The 21,934-nt window shown below is 40.4% G+C and overlaps 1 long non-coding RNA gene and 1 pseudogene across 2 annotated transcripts; one reads left to right on the top strand and one right to left on the bottom strand.

Annotated features, from left to right (window-relative positions):
• LOC125194521 (subtilisin-like protease) overlaps positions 1 to 12,719 on the bottom strand; it is a 35,680-nt pseudogene extending 22,961 nt beyond the window's left edge.
• Positions 12,720 to 16,713: 3,994 nt separating this feature from the next.
• On the top strand, positions 16,714 to 18,828 carry LOC125200128 (uncharacterized). 2 transcript variants are annotated; one of them, XR_016137841.1, is made up of 2 exons: positions 16,714 to 17,107; positions 17,229 to 18,828. It is a non-coding gene; the product is annotated as an uncharacterized LOC125200128 (long non-coding RNA). The 2 variants fall into 2 exon arrangements; XR_007172682.2 differs by having other exon boundaries at positions 17,226 to 18,828.
• The last annotated feature ends 3,106 nt before the right edge of the window (positions 18,829 to 21,934 follow it).

Genomic DNA, 21,934 nt, shown 5'->3' with positions numbered 1-21,934 from the left:
ACGAAGAGAGTATACAATTATGGAATCTACATTCTACTAACTTTTTCTACTTAATTTTCTTCATATTTCTTAAAACTCGTGCGGAGTCTAACACAAACCACATTTTACGGACAAAGGAGTATACAATAAAGCCGTTGCGAATATTTTTTTCGGCGTCCGCCACTACACACACTCACACACACGCAAATGCACAGTAACACATATGCGCACACACATTACCACCACATATGCACACACAACACCACATATACACACACCACCACACTTATATACACAACACCACATATACAAAGACAAGAAAAATGGTGTATTTGGCAAAAATATTTTTGAATAAATATTTATTTTGATAGAATCAACAAATTAATTATTCAAATTTCATTCCATTCCATTCCATTTCTATATTATTTGTACTTATAGAATATAATCAATCAAGGAATAACAATTCCATTCCTTTTGCATTTTTTGTTCTTACCAAGCACAAGGGTCCCACCTTCATTCCATTCTTATCTCCATTCCATTCTCTCCTCATTCCGTTCCATTATTATTTAATTATGTGAATAAAAATGAAAAAAATACAATAACAAATGAAGATGCTCAATATCAAAAGTATTTTACTTGATATGACCAAATAAAAGCTCATCTGGACTTGCACTAACTGGTTGATCAGTTGTGGGAACAAACAAAAATTTGGAGTCCTGAATTTTTTAAATTTTATATCTATATCGTGGTATGTTTTTTTTGTAATTGTGATTGTAAAATATGTTTTAATTTATGTTTTAATTTTATCATAGCATGTGAAGTGTATATTAATTTTTTCAAATTAGTGTATCTTTTTAATATAAAGTATATTTAATATATATAATAAGAAATTTATTTTATTATTTAATTTAATTTAACTTTTTATATATAATGTTGTGGGATTAATGTGTAATTTAAATAACTATGTAGGTGTAATTGAAAAGGTATAAAAAGTAGATGGATGTGGAATATTCTTTTGGGTTTGAGTTTGGTGTAAATGATTAGAGGACGAATCCTCAAGACTGAGGACGAACATGAACGTTACCGTGGCGTTCAAATTGAACGGGAAGAACTACCCTTTATGGTCGTGGCTAATGAAGGTCGCAATAGGAGGAAGGAGAGGATACTCCCACATAACCAATGAACCACCAGAGCCGAACAACAAGGGATGCCACGATTGGGAGGAAAACGATCTAGTGGTTTTCTCATGGATTATAGACAATATCGAAAGCGATATTATTGCCGATTTTGCATACCACCAAACCACCAAAGCTCTGTGTGATACTCATATTAATTATACATACTTCATTTCATTTTATTTCTATATTATTTGTTATCAAACATAGGAATGGAATCAATCAAGGAATAACAATTCCATTCCCTTTGCATTCCTTGTGCTTACCAAGCACAAGAATGGAATGGAATTGTCATACCATTCCCATCTCCATCTCCATTCCATTCCATCATACCAAGAAGCCCCATAAGGCCCTACTTGGTATGATACTGCTATGTATTTTATCATTGTAATTGTGATTTTTTGTATGGTATATTAATGTTTTCAGATATAGTATACTTTCTTTCGTCTATATAATATCATAGCATATTTGTTATTTCGGTCCATCTACAATTTAATGTTCATATTTGTTTTTTTTTTTAATTTTTAGCAGATGTACTTCCCTTTCTACTAACACATTATACTCACATTCTATTATAAAATCAATATTCCCTCCCTTCCAAGATAAGCAAAGCATTTCTTTTTGGCACGGGATTTAATGAATTTATATTTAAATAGTTAAAGTGGAGAGAATAAAGTATGAAAGGGGAAAAAGTAGAGGAGTGAAGAGAGAATAAAGTAGGTTGAGAATTAAGTAAGAGAAATGATTTATTGCCAAAAAGGAAAATGACTCACTTATAGTGGGATATCCTAAAAGGAATATGGCTCATTTATCTTGGGACGGAGAAAGTATACAATTATGGAACCTGCATTCATCTAACTTTTTCTTCTTACTTCTCTTCATATTTCTTAAAACTCGTGCCGAGTCAAACATGGACAATATTTTACGGACAAAAGGAGTATACAATAAAGTCCCTGCATTCATCTAAAACATATGCATGCATACACACAAACACCCCCACCACACACACACATGCACAATAACACATATGCGCATACACATTACCACCACATATAAACACACACACACCGCCACAGGTATATACACAACACCTCAAATACACACACAAGAAAAATGGCGTATTTGGAAAAAATATTTTTGAATAAATGTTTGTTTTAGTAGAATCATTATATTAATTATTCATATTTCATTCCATTCCATTTCTATGGTATTTGTAGTTATCAAACATAGGAATAGAATCAATCAAGGAATAACAATTTCATTCCCATTGCATTCCTTGTGCTTACCAAGCACAAGAATGAAATGGAATTGTCATTCCATCTCCATTTCCATTCCCCATTCCATTCCATCATACCAAGAAAAGGGAAATTTATTAACTGATGAAAAATAACAAACTCGGATAAAATTTATGATATTATTTGCCAAATTAAAAGTTATTGAGAAAAGCACAACTTTTTAAAAGTTCCATGATATTAGAGACCACTATCCCTTTTTTTAAAATAAAAGTAAGCATGAGTGATTGGTATGTATGTCTTAAGTTACGAAAAATATGCTACATGGGTCATATGTTGAGCTATATGAAAACTGAAATATGAGAGGATGCAATGGCAGGTTCTTGGCTTATGAATTAAATGTAATTCATCTCCTAATCTAAATCTACAATACTAATCTAAATTATATGTGGAAACTGGTCATGAAGGAGTCGTCCATGGAGTCATAATACTAAAAGTCGGAAGCATCCCCGTAGACTCGTAGGGGCATGGCATGAGATCAGGAATGTAATCACCAAATTAAATGATAGATGAGGAACACCTATGAGCGACGATTGGATGAGAACTAGTGTTTCAAAATCCCTATGCTGGAAGAAGATCACGGAGTATCTCGCCATATCCGGAGGAAGATACGCGGGATTATATTATACCAATCATAGGAGATTTGAATCATGTAATTAATGGTAATTAGGTTTTCCTTGTATAGTTTTTCCTAAGCCTATATAATAGTGCCTAATGTACAAAGTCACATATCAATGAATAATACAGCCTCCTTTACCGATCAGTTTATCATGGTATCATGAGCAAGAACGTTTTTTGGCTCAGAGAATACTTCATCATAGCCGATTATACCTTTCTCGACCTGTTTTAGCCCAGAACCAAATCAGAAAACCAGAACCTACATATCAGAACATCAAAACTGATGTAGAAACAAGATTGAAGAACAACAAGAATGTCACTGTGATGTTCAAGCTAAATGGAAAGAATTACCCACTATGGTCAAGACTTATGAAAGTCAAGATCGGAGGGCGAGGTGCCTATTCGCAAATTAGAAATAACCCTCCATAACCGGGAAGCAAAGGATACGACGATTGGGAAGAAGACGACTTGGTGGTGTTTTCTTGGATCGTAGAAAACATCGAGGATGAGATTATCGCTGATTTTGCCCATCATCTGACATCGAAATCACTATGGGACAACCTCGATGTAACGTTCGAGAACAGGGCTGAAAAATATCATATCTACGATCTAGAAGAGAAGGCAATAAACATCAAACAGGGAAACCTCGATCTGGAAACTTATTACCGGAGGATCCACTGGTTTTGGATCAACATCGACAGAAGCCAAAAGCAGCCGATTAGTTGCTGCGATAAAGGAATTGATCAGTTTCGAACACACTCGAATGAGAAACAATTGATTAAATTTTTGACCGGATTGAATCAGGAGTACGATTCAATTTGAAAGGACGTCTTGAAGGAGGAACCGACCTCATCAGTGGAGGAAGCATACGGGTGGGTGAAGAAGGAGGCGGCTCGACGTCGAATCATGCCACCGGCGTCGTCTCCACCCACTGTAGATGCTGACGGCGGGAATGCCGTATCATCATTTGGGGAAATTGGACACGGGCTTGCCGCTCAGACCAATCGCCCGCCGCTTCGGGATCGACTTCAACGCCCCGGAACTACCGGCCGACCGGGAAACCGGTAGGACAAGTCAAACCTCTGGTGCAGCCACTGCCAGAGACCGAAGCACACATACGAAACGTGTTTCAAGCGATTGGGATACTCGAAATGGTGGGAGAAGTGACAGAAAATGAGAGCCACTCAACCCCAGGCAAAAATGGCGGTCGGCGTGACAAAGGAGGGGCAGCCGCGAGGCCAGACCGGAAATCATGGGAATCAAAGGTTGGCGGTGACTGGAGAGGCTTCAACCGGCGGCGGCAACATCCGGGGAGTCGGCAATTTCGCCAAACGGGCAGAGATGGCGGCGGCAGGAGGAGGTATCGGGTTTGGTTTTAAACCAAACCCTAACCCTTTTTCTAATTTATGCTTTTTTACCCCAGATTATGTGAATTTAGAAATGAAACCCCATTATCTTAAAAAGAAACCCCCAGATTATCTGAATTCATATATTGACCCCCCAATACAGTGAAAAACGTGAAATGCACCCCAGCCTATGCAATTATGTGTCGAAAAATCCATTTGCTCCGTTAGAAAAATTATCCGCTGCATTTCTTGTGAGTAAAGAGGTTGAAACAACAAAGGGGTGGATTTTTTATTGTGGGGCGACTGATACTAAGACCCCGGATAAGAGTGATTTTAGTAACATGAGTGAAATTATAAAAACATATATTAAGACTGCAAGTGGGGAATTGATTACTGTTGAGGGTTCTGGTACTATTGAATTCTCTCATACTCTCAAACTCAGAAATTGCTTATATGTTCCGACTTTGTCTCAACGATTGATGTCTATAAGTGATGTGATGAAGTAGTTGAATTGCACTCTTTTAATGCATCCTGATTTTTGCATTTTACGGGATATTCGGACGAGGAGGATTCTTGGGCGTGGCACTAAGAAGCATGGACTCTACTACGTGGATGAGATAGCTCAAACTGGCAGTTCGATGCTGGCTCACGGGTCCACGAAACAAGAAATTTGGCTGTGGCACCGAAGAGTAGGACACCCTTTTCCTGGTTATTTTAAACTTCTTTTTTCCGAACCTTTCTATTCCTACTGATTTTTCATGTGAGACTTGTGTTTTGGCCAAGAGCCAGAGACAATCTTTTAAACTCTCAAACACTCGTATGAATTCTATTTTTTCCTTGGTACAGTGTGGGGTCCCGCACCTATTGATGGTGGGGGAAATTTTCGGTACTTTGTGATATTTGTTGATGATTGTACTAGGATGACTTGGATTTATTTTATGAAACATATGTCTGAAGTTATGGATAAGTTTGTCTTGTTTTTTAAAATGGTTCAAACCCAATTTCATATCACCATCAAAACTGTTCGATCTGATAATGAGAGGGAATTTGTTAATAGCTCTATGACACAATTTTTTCAAGAAAAGGGAATGGTTCACCAGACTTCTTGTGCTTATACAACCGAACAAAATGGGGTAGCGGAATAGAAAAATAGGACAATCCTAGAAATAACCCGAGCCCTAATGATTGAATCCAAAGTCCCAACACATTTCTGGCCATCATGAATCGCCTACCAACAAAAATCCTTAACAAAAAAACTCCTCTCGATATCCTGTCCAAATTTTCCACAATCCCTCAACACCTGAACCTTCAACCCGAAGTCTATGTTCATGTCCCAAAACATGAAAGAACCAAACTATCCGCATGTGCTACCAAATGTGTCTTCGTTGGTACGGGGTAAACCAGAAGGGCTACCGATGTTTTGACCCCAATACCAGAAAATTACCACCACCATGAATGGTAATTTCCTAGAAACTGAATTCTTTTACCCCACCCACCTTCGTAGTCAGGGGGAGAGTGATCACGGTAATTCCGCGGACTATCTTAGTTGGGTTGTGCCACTTCCAAATTCTTCGATTGAGGATCTAACAGAGTCAGTTCACTTCACAGACATGTCTATTTCACCGAGCCTCTCTCCGAGACAGTGCCCAGATCGTTACGCCTTTCGTGCGGGTCGGAACTTACCCGACAAGGAATTTCGCTACCTTAGGACCGTTATAGTTACGGTCGCTGTTCACCGGGGCTTCGGTCGCGGGCTCCCCTGTCATCAGGTCACCAACTTCCTTGACCTTCCGGCACTGGGCAGGCGTCAGCCCCCATACATGGTCTTACGACTTTGCGGAGACCTGTGTTTTTGGTAAACAGTCGCCCGGGCCTGGTCACTGCGACCGCCTTTGTGAGGAGGCACCCCTTCTCCCGAAGTTACAGGGCTATTTTGCCGAGTTCTCTATCCACTGAGCAGGTCTCGCCAATAGAGTCATCTCATCCGCAACCCCTCGATCCTTCTCCAACGATATCCGAGGTAATTACTGAACCAAGTCCCATTACGGTTTCTACTGACCCGATAAGTGCAGAACCACTAGAAGAAGACAACACAATTGCCAGCGATACTGGAGGATATGTTCTTCCTTATTGGAGTACAAGAGAGGTCCCACCAAAAATATATTCTCCCGAAAAGATTGGGAAGAAGAGCCGATACGGAGTGGCGAACTTTGTGCAAGGAAATCTTACAAAAATGGCAAGAGCCTTTTAAGCTGCCTTATACGAGGAAGAAGAGATTCCCCAATTGGCGGAGGAAGCAATGAAACATAAACACTGGAGAGAGGCAATGTTCACTGAGATGAAGGCATTGATGAGGAACGATACTTGGGTCAAAGGCAAGTTACCGGAAGGAGTAAGGGCTGATGGGTGACGGGTGTAGATGGGTGTTCACAATAAAATGGAGGCCAGATGGCACGATAGAGAGATATAAAGCCAGGCTTGTGGCAAAGGGATATACCCAAACTTATGGTGTAGATTACGCCGAGACTTTCTCACCCGTGGCAAAGATTAACACTGTGAGAGTGCTATTCTCGATTGCTACTAATTCAACAGTTCGATGTGACTAATGTCTTTCTACATGGAGAATTGCCAAAACCAGTTTTATGGAGCCCCCACCTGGGTTCACAAACGAGTTTCAAAGAGGGGAAGTATGTAAGCTGCAGAAGACTTTATACGGGCTGAAACAGTCTCTGAGAGCATGGTTTGGGAGGTTCGCGGAGGTGATGAAAAAATATGGATAGAAGCAGAGCAATTCCGACCACACTCCGACCACACATTGTTTATCAAGAAACGAGAAGGAAAAATCACATGTTTGATCATATACGTGGATGACATGATTATCACCAGGGATGACGAAGAAGAAATGGCCGAGCTAAGAAAAAACTTGTTCAGTTAATTTGAGATGAAAGATTTGGGACTACCAAGTATTTTTTGGGAATAGAGGTGCTAAGGTTGAAGAAGGGAATCTTCATAAATCAAAGGAAGTATGTGCTGGATTTGTTGGCTGAAGTTGGGATGGTGGATTGTAAAGCAGATACCCCAATAATTCAAAACCACGAACTGCAGATGAGGAAAGAGGCAAAGCAGACTGACAGAGGAAATACCAACGATTGGTTGGGAAATTGATTTATCTATCACATACGAGACCAGATATTGCCTATGTTGTAGGGTTTGTAAGCCAGTTCATGCACGCACCCCAAGAAGAACACTGGGAGGAAGTTCTGCGGATTGTTCGATATTTAAAGGGGATAGCCGAACATGGGCTTCTGTTTGAGAAACAAGGGCACTTACAGATGCATGGATTTATGGATGCTGATTGGGCTGGAAACCCAAATGATAGGAAGTCAACTGCAGGGCTTTTCACCTTTGTAGGAGGTAATCTCGTGACATGGAGGAGTAAGAAACAGAAAGTAGTGGCACTATCTAGTGCATAGGCGGAGTTTCGTGGGATTAAGAGTGAGTTGACCGAGTTACTATGACTGCGAAGACTTATGAAGGAGTTGGAGTTGTTTTCATCCCAAACGTGCAGATTGTATTGCGATAATAAGGCAACCATCAGTATTTCAGAGAATCCGGTTCAACATGATCGAACCAAACATGTGGAAGTGGATAGACACTTCATAAAGGATAACGTTGAAGCAAAGATTGTTGAGATGCCGTATGTCAAGTCTAAAGATCAGCTAGCAGAAATTCTGACGAAGGCCGTGAACTCGAAGTCCTTTCGAGAGGTATTATGCAAGTTGAGTATCGGAAACCCCGTTACTTAACTTGAGGTGGAGTGTTGGAAGAAGATCACGGAGTATCTCGCCATATCCGGAGGAAGATACGCGAGTTATATTATACCAATCATAGGAGATTTGAATCATGTAATTAATGGTAATTAGGTTTTCCTTGTATAGTTTTTCCTAAGCCTATATAATAGTGCCTATGTACAATGTCACATATCAATGAATAATACAGCCTCCTTTACCGATCAGTTTATCACCCTAGTTTGAGAGAGGGGAAATGTATAGGGTTTGGATAAGAAATATTCAACTAAATATTATAGTATATCATGAGTAATGTGAAAATACAATACCCCTATTTATAATAATCTAAATCCTATGCTGCTCAACTTATTTTTACATTCCGGGAAAGAACGGACAAAGAAAACCCGAAATGAAACATACGATTCAACTTGACTAGATACAAGGCAATTAACTAAAATAAGGCTAATAAATAAGGACTCGATTGGACTCGTGCGTAATCTTGGAGATAGCTGGTGCAGAGTGGCTTGGCGACGTGATCGAGCGGTTACCTTGGCTAGGCCGACGGTCATGACAGGGCTACATATGGATGGATTGGTGAGGAAGAGATACCCATATCATGTTGGCATCACATAATTTATAACTACTACAAATATTAAAATATTAACATACTAGTTTAAGACATTATAAATGCAATAGGGCTCCGAACAGAACTGGTGGGAGAGGTCCATTTCAAGAACGTTGTTGGAAAACCGATGACTTCAATTCGAATGGTGTTTCCATCTGTCTCATCGTTTATCAAAATCATGCCGGCAGTGCCACCACCACTTTTCACTGCTGCTGCTGCTGCTCCACTTTGAATTTCTGGTAATCTACGTAACTTACACACCACTATCTTACCTCAGACGTCACTTCGGCTGAGCGAGTCTAGGCAGTCAGGTGTATAACCGGCATAGATAAGTGGGAAGAGCTTTCGTGGAAAGTTAGTCAGTTGATAAACTGATTCACCATCGAGTGTTTGGTTGTTTCCTAGCACTGCTTTTGCACTAATTTTCTGTCCATCGTGCTTGCTCCAACCATTAGAACCCAAGGTGCCCCGTGTCCCACAGATGAGGGAAGAGGACCACTGTTTCCAGCAGAGAAGCTAACCAAGATACCCTTCTACATCGCACTGAATGCACCAACTGCAAAATGATCTTGATACAAGTTTGCAGCTTGTGCTTGCAAGTTTATTGAAATCGAGAGCACGTCTACTCCATCTTCAACCGTTGCATCCGTTCTAGCAAGGAAATCTGCAGCCGTTCCAGAATCACTAATGAGCACCATGTAGATGGCTAGATGAGCAAGTGTTGCAATGCCAGCAGCAGTGCCGTTGGCGGTTCCAAACAGACAAAGCGTCCAGCAGCAGTGCCCGCGGTGTGAGTTCCATGGCCATTATCGTCAAGGGGGCTCTGGTCCTTGGCATTAAAGTACCTTGCTCCAATGATTTTGTTGTTGCAGGTTGTGTGGCTGAATTCACACTCGCCCTTCCACTTATCTGGTGGAGGTGGCATTCCTTCGTCGCTGAAGGAAGGATGCTCAGGCAACACTCCGGAGTCCAACACGCCAATAATCACACCTTTACCGTAATTAGAGTCGTTCCACAACCCCATATTCTGGTTCAACCCCAAGAAGTTGGGGGAATGTGTTGTTTACACTGACATCAATTTCTGGGGCACTTCTCCATTTCTTTCACCTGCTCGGGTGAAAGCCTGGCAGCAAATCCCTTGAACACGTGGCGGTAAGACTGAACGAGATGTGCCTCATCTTCGCTCGAGCTTGTTGTACGTGGTAGCCGGTAGAAAAGAGCGGTACCAGCTCTCCAAATCATCCGGTTCAGAAGCAACATGTGCATCAGGTGCCTCAACATGGACAATGTATGTTTGTAGACTATTTTTATTTGGTATCTGAGATGCAAACATGGACAATGTATGTTTGTAGACTAATTTTAACTGTGTTAAACGTCAAGCAGTAGTTATGAACTTATTACTTCATTCAGTCATACTATAACTTCATTCCATTAGTTTATTATTTCATAATGTGTTATGACATAATTATCTTTCATTTGAAGTAAATTCGGTATGTGATAAATGCGAAAAATTACTTCATAACATACGTTCATTTAGTTCATGATTTAGTGAATATAGTTCATTATTTACTCCAGCAAGTTTATATTAAATAAAAAAAATTAAAAAATTAACACGTGCATATATTGGATAGTAATCAAAGTTTAACTGAACTAAGACTAAATATCAACTGCATATTCTTTCTTAACTAAAACTAAATATTAACAGCATAGGTCTTATAAGGATGGTAGGGATGTCAGCGATAGAAGTAGGAGACGGGATTGGGGAAATCACGTGATAACGATTCACCTCTTTCCTGGAGAAAGAGAAGCAGGAGTGCAAGCCCTCGGGCTAGGAAATCATATTGGGATGATGTTGGATTGCCACGGCATCACCGAGAAAGTCCTGAAAAAACAAGAAAACCATCACACCAACTAAATCTAAACCTAAATCTAAACCTCGAAAAGGAGAAGGTCTTTATCATCAGAGGATGAAACAACTAAATCTAAACCTCGAAAGCGCTCATTGTCAAGATCTGAACTAAGACTAAACATCAACTAACTAAGACTAAATATTAACTGCATCTTCATCACTTCATGCATAAACTAAGACTTAATATCAATATTATGATTGCCATATTAAACGACTGCGATTGATGTTGTGGCAACAAAATTTAATTTGTTATGTTCTGAGGATAATTTTGTCAATTAATACGATAACCAGTTATGATAATGTCTTGATGCTCGCAACGAAACTAATGTGATTTGATATACATTTAATATGTGAAAATAGAGTCATCTTCAATTGCTTATAGCATCATAATCCAAAATCAAGGTCAAATCTCCACCATTAGATTTCAAAATGAGTAGATGAGATTAAATCTTACGAATCTCAATAAACAGTAGACAAAATATCAACACGGTTTTATTGAGATTTCACATGCATTATATTGAGATTTTACCTGCATTATATTGAGATTTTTTGATGTATTTATTGATAAAAATATGCTTATCAACATATACGAAAACTGAAATAAAAATCATCAAATTTCATCATATGAACGTCGTCAGAACATATGCAATAGAGATCTCGTTAGAATCCTTATAAAATTACCTTTAATTTGATATATTATTTACGAAAAAATAATTTAAATCGAGAGAGTTACGTAAATTTAAACTTTTAGGATAATTTTAATAAGAGTGCATTGACATTAATACCCTTTGATTTTATTTAATACTCATTTAAATTTAAAATATAATCCACTTGGCATTTTATCAACTAGTAGATCTCTTAATCTAATGGTTAAAACTTGGTCTTAATTTTGGATTGCTAATTAGTTAGCAATTGATCACCTCCCTGTGAAAATATTTATAATAATCGGCTTGACTCTCTTATTTATAATAATATGCATTCCAGGAAATAACTGACAGAGATGAAGCTGATAATTCGGCTCGACTCGATACAAGTAATTAAAATATGGACTCGATTACGTAAACAGTCATGGCAGCGCCAGCATGTGAGTCAAATTTATACTAGTAGCATAGTTTATGTTGAATTTGGGATCATATTCATTCAACTTGTTCAATTTTACAGAGGCATATACACAGTATTAAGTAGTAGAAGAAAAAGCTAAACATGGTAAAGATTTGCCCTAATTAATTTCCCCTTCTCCACGGCAATTCCCTAATCTTAGGGATCTTTCCTTGATTTTATTTTATTTACTTTCCAACACTCCCCCTCAAGTTAAGTAATGGGATCGCTCATTCTTAACTTGCCCAATACTTTGCAGAAGCTTTTTGAGTCCACAGCCTTTGTTAGGATATCGGCCAGCTATCTTCAGACTTTACAAAGGGAAGTTCTTCTATCTTGGCTTCTATGTTGTCTTTGATGAAGTGCCTATCCACCTCTACATGCTTCGTCCGATCATGCTAAACTGGGTCCACAGATATACCGATTGCTGCCTTGTTATCGCAAAACAACTCCTAATCCCTCGAAACTCTGCCTCAGCACTTGACAAGGCCACCACTTTCTGCTTTTTGCTCCGCCAAGTGACAAGATTTCCTCCTACAAAGGTAAAGTACCCCGCAGTCGACTTTCGATCATTTGGATTTCCAGCCCAATCAGCATCCGTGAAACCATGAATCTCTAGGTGCCCGTGTTTTTCAAACAGAATCCCGTGTCCAGGTGTCCCGTTTCTTGACCTCAACACCTCTATTCCTAGAAAGTACTTGAGTAGACCCAAATCTTTCATTTGAAATTCTGCAAACAAATTTTTCCTTAACTGATCGATTTCCTCTGCATCATCTCCAGTCAGGATCATATCATCCACATAAATAATTAAGTGTGTAATCTTTCCTTCCCTTTTTTTCAGAAAAAGTGCGTGATCAGAGTTACTCGGCCTGTACCCATACTTCTTCATCACCTCTGTGAACCTCCCAAACCATGCTCTGGGCGACTACTTGAGTCCATACAAGGTCTTCTTCAGTTTGCAAATCTTTCCTCCTTCAAATTCCCCTGTAAATCCAGGTGGTGCCTCTATGTATATAGGTTTCGACAGCTCCCCATGTAAGAATGCATTTGTCACATCAAACTGGTGTAGCGGCCACTCTCTGTTTGCCGCTATCGAGAACAACACTCGAATAGTACTCATCTTTGCTACATGCGAGAAAGTTTCAGCATAGTCAACTCCATAGGTTTGAGTGTACCCTTTTGCCACTAACCGTGCTTTATATCTTTCAATGGAGCCACCTGGCCTTCTTTTGATGGTAAAGACCCACCGACATCCACTAATCTCGATCCCTCGGGTCTCATACATACTTCCCATGTCTTGTTTTTCATCAGTGCCTTCATCTCTACAATCATCGCCTCCCTCCAATGTGGAATTCTCATTGCTTCCTCGGCAGTTCTGGGAAGCTCTTCTTCATCATATAGGGCAGCAGAGAATGCCCTCGCCATCTCTGTCAAATTAGCTTCTACCAGATTTTCCATTGAATATCTACTCTTCTTCGAGACACGCTCTGGACTGTATCTCTTTGGTGGAATTGTTGGGGTTTGTATACTAAAAGATGCTTCGAGCGTACATGCCTTTGTACAGTCAGCTTGTGCATGTATACGAGAAACGCCACGTCCACTTGTTTACCTAATTATGAGAATAAATAATATAATATAATGGTTTATTATTGAAATATAATAAACAAGTCTAAGGCTTTTTACTAAGAAGGTCAAGTAGGGAAATTCGATGAATCTCCTCATGAGTTTTCCAGTAGGGGACTTGGCCAGATCTAGTAAGAAGAAAAACGTATTCACAACCTAGATAGGCTTTGGCTACCTATTGGTACGGTTGCGGTGTTTGTGATAATTCTCTCTTACCTAAGAAGAGATTAGTAACACCGGTGTGGTAAAGCACTGAAAGGATCTAATCCGAAATGTATTCTTTATTGCTATCTACTGTAAGAATATATTTCAGAAAGTTTTAGTATTTTCTAGTCTATGATATTAATATCAATATTGTTTATTCAATCAAACGTCACTTTGACTTATCAATATGTGAGAGTTTGTACGTAATTCAAGTTCATGATATCTTGGGGGTAGTAATTGAATAACATGAAGGTATTGGAATATTATTTCATAGAATTCGCGTGCCCAGTGTGGTATGATTGGGTGATCCCCAAGAGGTGTTTGAAAAAGGAATTTATTATTCAGAAAACTGCGCAGTTGGAATTTATTCCACGAATAATAAATAAAGTTTCAAACTAGAAAAACTCTTTGGAGAATTAATTTAATTCTAGTCACATAGCAGACAAAATAATTAAATTGACGGATCAAGATAATCTTAAACGCGAGAAATATTATAAAATAAAATGGACCCAAGTTATTTGTAATTTGGTGATTTAAGTGGGAGTGCAATATTATTCTTTAGTGGAACAAAATAATATTCCATTGATAATATATTAAATCATGGGTCATTTGATTTAATTAGTTAATTATCTAATGGGTGAGCCCAACACTTAAGTCATTCCATGGATCCCCTTACTAGCCCAATATGGTCCACTATAAATAATGAATGAAATGGAAAACCCTAGCACACAATCAAAGACAACACAAAACCCTAACCCTGGGAGGCAAATCGGCGCCTCCCTCTTCTCTCTCACTTGGTCTCGATTTTCGTGCCTAGCACGTGGGAGAATTAGGGTTTTGATTATTGTTCTTGATCTATCCTAATTCATAGGATTAGATCTAGACGATTTGGTGTTTGTATTGGATTTTCCTAGATCCATTCAAAGTTATTTAATTGATAATCTAAGATCCGCCCACACGGATGGAGAATCAAGGACAAGGGAAGGGAATAGTACGGAAGATTCGTGGTCGATAAACCAAGGATCTCCGGGTGGTGCAGCTAGCAACGTCAATCCAATGATGGATTATGAGGTAACAATCGAATCTACATCGAATATGCATGATTATGTGTTTATTTGATGTTATATCTATAGATCTATGTTTATTGCATGAAATTGGAGTCGAATGCATAATCACCTAAATAGATCCGTTAAGGACCTGTTTGTTTTCCGTGTCTTCCGCTGCAGTAGTCCCAACAATACCCCTCGTGATCCGATTTGGGAGTATATATTTCCCAGTATCCCGTCAATCGTAGCACTCTCCTCCGGTTCTGTGGCAGAGTCATTAGAAACAACTGTACTATTGATGCTGGTTTAAGGAATTACCTCAGATATCACTGGAAGAGGACTATTAGGCGAAGACGATTGAGGAGGCTCTGCTGCCGACAAGACAGGCTCGGCGGCAGTACTAACTGTCTCTGTTGGTTCCATGGCAGAGTTGCTTGGTAGTGGCATAAACCAGCTTAGGGGTCCGCTCGACCTATCGACAGTTCCACTCCCCCCCTGACCACTAATGCTGGTGTAATAATATTCGCACTCCAAAAAATTACAATTCATAGTAGTTATTATCTTCCTAGATGAGGGATCAAAACACCGATAACCCTTTTGGTTGATTCCATACCCCAGAAAAACACATTTTATAGCGCAAGCGGAAAATTTTGTTCTTTCGTGTTTAGGAACATGAACATACACAGAACACCCAAATACTTTAAGCGGTAGTGTAAGAGGTTCGGGTACTTTGGCTAGAGAAGATAAAGGTTGGAGCGGAGTTTTCATACTCAATATTTTTGTAGGGAGCCGATTTACCAAATAAACCGATGTAGCAACTGCCTCGGGCCATAAAACTTTTGGGACATTTGAGTCAAAAAATAAGGCACAGGTGATTTCTAGAATTATCCTATTTTTTCTTTCAGCAACTCCATTTTGTTCGAGGTATAAGGACAAGAGGTTTGATGAACTAACCCTTTATCTCTGAAAAAATTCGACATTTCTCGATTGACAAACTCCCTCCCATTGTCAGACCTAAGCACCTTGATTTGTGTCTGAAACTGAGTTTGGATTAATTTGTAAAACAAGACAAATTTGTCATAAACTTCGGATTAGTTTTTCAAAAAATATACCCATGTCATCCTTGAGCAATCATCCACAAAAAGTAAGAAATATTTAAAACCATGATCACCAATAACGGGTGCAGGGCCCCAAACATCAGCATGCACCAAAGAAAAAAGACTCTTAACACGAGTTTCAGTGGAATTAAAAGATTGTCTGTGGCTTTTCGCCAAAACACAAGATTCGCAAGCAATATCCTTAAGATGAGAAAAATGAGGAAAGAGTAACTTAAAATAACCATGAGATGGGTGACCATAACGTCTATGCCACAACCAAGCTTCTCGAGTCGCAGATCCGTGAGCTAGCATTGCGGCACTGCCTTGGTGAGCCATCTCATCAACATAGTAGAGGCCTTGATGCTAAGTGCCATGCCCAATTATCCTCCTCGTCCTGATATCCTGTAATACACAAAAATTAGGATGCATTAATAGTGTACAATTTAATTCCTTCGTCACGTGGCTAATTGACATCAACTTATGTGACAGATTGGGAGCATAGAGGCAATTCGACAATTTTAATGTAGGCGAGATCTCAATTGTCCCACTACCCTCCACTGATGTTAATTCCCCATCTTCAGTCTGTATATGACTTTTCATGGAATCACTAAAATTTACAAAATCACTCTTATCATGTGTCATTGTATCTGTTGCCCCACAATAAAAAATCCACCCTTTCTCCTTATCACTAGGTCTATGTTGTACAGTACAAGAAATAGGTAATTTATGCAGAATTTCAAAACTATTGGGACTAACAAACATATTCTCACATGATATGGGGTCATTTTTTGAATTATGCAGAGTATAAGGTCCAGATTGTAAGGCATGGGGTATATGCTGCGATTTTCGAAATTTGGAGGGACTAGGCAATAAAGTATAAATTGGGCTAGGTTGTGTAAACCTTAGCCCATTACCTCCTTCACCAAACACGGCGATTGTCTCACCAGACACGGCGCTGCCGCTCCCTCCTCCGATTCTACCGGCGAATGCGGTCTTCCCCACCTCCTCAATCCGTCTGCCACGCCGCCGTCGTGAGGGGTTTCTCCCTCAGCGCTCGCCTCCTCAATCTGTCTACCACCGCGGCGGTTGTTGGCGCCGGCGGAATGTGATGTCTGCTGTCCGGGAAGCGGCGGCGCTGACTGAGGGGAGAGGCGGTTGTTTCGGGATCCAAGTCCAAAGCCCACTCCGCCCGACGATGGATCTCCGTTCGTTGCGCCGGTTTGGTCGGGGTTCGCCGACGGCATGATTTTCAGCCGTGTGGCCTCCTGTTTCACCCAGCCGTACGCGACGTCGACCGGATGCGTCGGGTTGTTTTTTAGAATGTCTCTTCTGATTCCCTCATATTGAGGGTTTAATCCAGCCAAAAACTTGTATAATCTCCGTTGATTGGTGATGTCTCGATACTGACATACCCCTTTGTTGCAGTAGGTAATGGGTCTGCCTTGGCAGCGGTCGATCTCGACCTACACACCGTGCAAGGTCCTCCAGTAGGTTTCCAGATCCGTGTCCCCTTGGACAATCCGACTGACTTTGTCCTCCAAGTCATATATCAGATACGGGTCCGACATACTCTGGTACGTCGCGGCGAAGCTGGGTTTACCGTCTTTTTCCTCTCCTAACATTCTGCAGGTCCGGGGTTGTCCGTCGCCTTCTGGTCGGGACAAGGTATATTTGGGTTGTGATGAATTATTTTCTGAGCCTCTGATTATCCTGCTCTGAAGCCATGTTGAATTTGGGATCATATTCATTCAACTTGTTCAATTTTACAGAGGCATATACACGGTATTAAGTAGTAGAAGAAAAACTAAACATGGTAAAGATTTGCCCTAATTAATTTCCCCTTCTCCACGGCAATTCCCTAATCTTAGGGATCTTTCCTTGATTTTATTTTATTTACTTTCCAACAGTTTATACTAGTATAAATTTGAGATTATTTGCATCCATATATAGTTATTCAAGACAAACGAACCACAATAGGGCTCCGAACAGAATGAGTGGGAGAGGTCCATTTCAAGAATCCTTGGATGAAATCGGTCTTTGGAGTGAGTCGGCTGAATGTAACCTTGTACTGCAGTTTCTGTTTTGTCTCGGAGAAGTTGAGCGTAGTGGGCTCCACACGAACATCAACTCCAATAGGTGCGGTAATCTCCACCTCGTATGACAAGTCTGGGTCGCCTACGTTTGTGACAGTCTTGGTGTAAACTTGGGAAGTTCATTTGCCACTGAAAATGATAGAGAATGAAGGATAGTTTAGCTCTGCTTCCGCTATCTTCGATTCGACTGCACAATTCACCCTCCTATGTAGAAACAACTCCACTTGGTGGTCCGTGTAGCTGAGACTGCACAAGTAAGAAAGGTAGTCTTGGGGCTGGATGTCGTAGACAAGTCCGGGATCTTTAGCTCTTGATGGATTCACATGACCTGATCCCGTGGCAAAGAGGTCGGCCGGGATGAACCTCTCGTCCTCAATTGGATTACCAGCGAGGTTCACATCGTCTGTAGTGGTCATAATGGCAGACTTGATTGCAGCAGGAGACCAATCGAGATGCACGCTCTTGAGCAGAGCCGCCACACCGCTCAGGTGCGGGCACGCTATTGAGGTACCAGAATCTATTTTCCATTCGATGGAAGTGTCACGTGATGCTGCAAGAATATTGACTCTAGGGCCTAAAATGTCGGGTTTCCAAGGGTTGGTATGCTAGGACCCCTGGAAGAAAATGAAGCGATGACTGGTGCACGCTCATCAACAATCACAGTGAGTGCACTGTGTGAATATTCATCAAACATGTCAATTCAGTTTCATATCAATTTTAATTTTACCAAATATAGGATTTGGAATTAAATTGTCCTTCCAATTCCGTTCTATAGAATTCTAATTCCAATTCATTTCCAATTCCGTGTACTGAACGGACCCTAAGTGTTTGTACCATAAAATTAAGTAGTATGTCTGCAGAATGTTTTGAAAAAAATGTAAAATTACCCTCTCTCCATCCCATCATATGTTCAATTTTTACTATTTCACCTATTTTATTCTCTCTTCACTTATCTACTTTATTATCTCTCCTATTAACTCTTTAAACACTATTATCTTAAATCATGTGCCTAAAAGAAACGGCTCACTCAAGACAGAGCAAGAGTACATAGAGAAAGGGCAAATGCCCCAGCTCATGTCTCTCTATATATACATGTAAATGGAGTATATTATTCTCTACTACTTTAATACATGTATATTCAACTAATTTGCCCCCTCCATTTAGAAAAAATAAATAAAAATACTTACCCTACCCCTAAAAAATAGACAACATTTAAAAAGACACGCGTTTTAATGTTAAAAAATAGCCCCTCATCTTCTAGACTACGAAATGTATGGATATGAAACCTCTCACAAAGTGGAGTTGAAGCTGCCGTGGGCAGTGGCGGATCCAGGATTCGAAAATGGAGGGGGCGGAATATCTTTATTAACTATTCAAAGCTATGGGAATAAAAATAGCATGTTTGATTCACATGAATATTGAACTAACAATGTATACAAATAGGATTTAGATCTAATTATTAAAACGTATGTTCTTAATTATGACGATTAATAGTAAAAGTTTAGTCAATTCATCTTAGTAATTATATAAACAGTGAATTAGCCGTATTTCTCTCAACATATCACATTGTGAAAATAAACATCAACTGAATGAACATAAGAGTTTCGATTAGTTATGTTCATTTAAAAGGCGTTTACTTTTAGTATAGGTCTATAGGATATATTGATAAAATAATTATCACAATTAATTGACTGTTTATTTTGATGAAATATTGATCGCCATTTAATGATTCTACGGTTTACTACAACGAAAGCAATGCAGGTCAATAAGTTAACATGCCAACGATCATCTGAAAACAAAGCCCACAAAAGTCATAGAAACACAACTATATAGTCATCTAATTTTTCTATGAATCTAAAATATAGTTTTTCTTGTCTAAACATATTGGGCTTGAAACATCTTTTGGGCTCCAAATAAAATTGTTTGATCATAAAATGTAAAATATCAAATTCTACTAATCATGTTTATTGGTGGAAATACTAACGCACTACTGGGTATTATGGAATAGAATGGAATTGTCATTCCATTCCCATCTCCATTCCATTTCCTCCTCATTCTATTCCATCATACTAAGAAGTCCCTAAGGGGCTTTTGTTGTATAATGCAGCATTTCATGCGTTCTTTACTGTCGAATCAAGCTCCAAATTAGCCTTTTCCAGCCCTGTTTATATTTATGATATGATGGATTGATTGGAAAAAACTACTCTTAGTTAATCCGCTGTTTACGTGCATTTTATCTTTGAAGTATTTAATCATACTACATGTTTAATTAAATTATCAATATCTTTCGAAGTAAACAGTATGGAGTAAATTTTTACTCCTAATTCTAGCTGTCCTTGTAAAAGACTAAGTCAAAACTCAAAGCTGTATTTGTAAATCATCTGCATATTCTTTCTTAACTAAGGCCATCCACAATGGGGCAGAGGATAGCCCGAACGATGCATCCTCCGCCCCTTCGTCCGCCACTGTAGCCTCACGGACGATGGCTTCTTCATCATCCGCGCCTGATGCATCTTTCGCCGACGATACGCATCCTCCGTCGCATCTCCGTGGTATGGTCCGTCCCACTGTGAGCGACGCGGACGATACTACGGACGATGCGACGCGTTTTTGTTTTTGTTTTTTTTAATTTTTTTCAATTTTCACACAATATATATACATCCCATTTTTCACTCCATCCACTCATCCACGCTCTCTAAATATTTCAAACAAAATGAATCCCGGAGATTACCCAAGTCCGAATAGTTCGATGTTCAGTGGTAGTGGTGCACGGTAGCCGGGTACAGAACTCGATGAATACCATCCCTTCGACTCCAACAACCAGTACGATCCCAATTTCAGCACGGAGTCGTATGGGCTGTCAGACATGGAGCCTTTTCCACCCGCGCACCCGCCCCACTCCGCGGCCACGCTGCACTCTCCGCCGCCTCGGGCTCCGCCACCAAGAAGAAGCGGACAAAGGTAAGAGCCCAGAAGTTGCCGCTTCTAGCGGTGAATGAAGAGTTCACCCCGGGGGAGGACGAACTACCGTTCGGAAGAATCCATCATCTTGACGAGGTGTTGGATTGATATTTCAGAGGATCCAGTGTTCGTCAACAACCAGAAGATATGTGCGTATTGAGAGCGCATCGCTGAAAAATACAACGACGCCAAGCCGCCGACCGCATACAAGCGCGAAAGGGAGCCGCTCCGCAAGCACTGGGAACAAATAAAGAAGCAGGTCAATTTGTTAGCGGCGGAGTACGAGATGTGCATGAGGGAGCAGGGCAGCGGCGAGAGTATGACGGATGTGCGTGACAAAGTTGTTGCGTCGTAGATGTCATTGTACGTCGATTTCAAGCACTTCTAGTTCTGGCACCTCTTGAAGGAGAAGCATAAGTTCGTTGGAGGTATGCTGTCCCAATTGGCTGCGGCGAAGAAGAGGGCGAAGCACACCTTCGCCGGTGATTATACGAGCAGCGACAAAAGGCGCAGCTCCAATGGACCTCAACCATCCGGTGTACGAGGATGAGAGTTCCAGCACACCGATGTCCTCCCGGCGTCCCGCTGGCATCAAGGCTGCCAAGGGCAAGGGCTAGGGCAAGGCGAATGCGACATCCTCACAGGCCGCGCCGCCTGCCCCGGCCCCGACCCCAACCCGAGCGCGACCACGGACCAGACTTTGGCTGCAGAACATGACTACACGGAGTTGGTGGCCTCCGTCAACTTTAGGACGTTGTTGGACACGCACAATGTCCTCAGGCAGACGGACGACCCGACTCAAGTCGCATACCTCCAGGAGATGATCGACACACTCTGCGCAAGTTGGGAATGCTTTAGACTAGCCTTATCAGTAGTGCACTTGTTTTTTATTTCTAACTTTGTAAATTTTTTTTAATTAAGTAAATGTAGGATTCGCCTTAATTGTGGTGCTTTTATTTATATTTATTTTGCTTGATATATTTGCAAACATAAATTAAATACAAAATAGAAGTAAAAACTATAGGGGCGGACTATAGGGCGGGCTATAGTCCGCCCCAATGCAGGTGGAATGGTAGGAGG

Source organism: Salvia hispanica, chromosome 4, assembly GCF_029641045.1.
Source record: "Salvia hispanica isolate PSC_SH4W2 chromosome 4, Shi_PSC_v1, whole genome shotgun sequence".
Taxonomy (NCBI): domain Eukaryota; kingdom Viridiplantae; phylum Streptophyta; class Magnoliopsida; order Lamiales; family Lamiaceae; genus Salvia; species Salvia hispanica.
The sequence above is the reverse complement of the archived record's forward strand: the minus strand, read 5'-3'. Positions and strand labels throughout refer to the sequence as shown.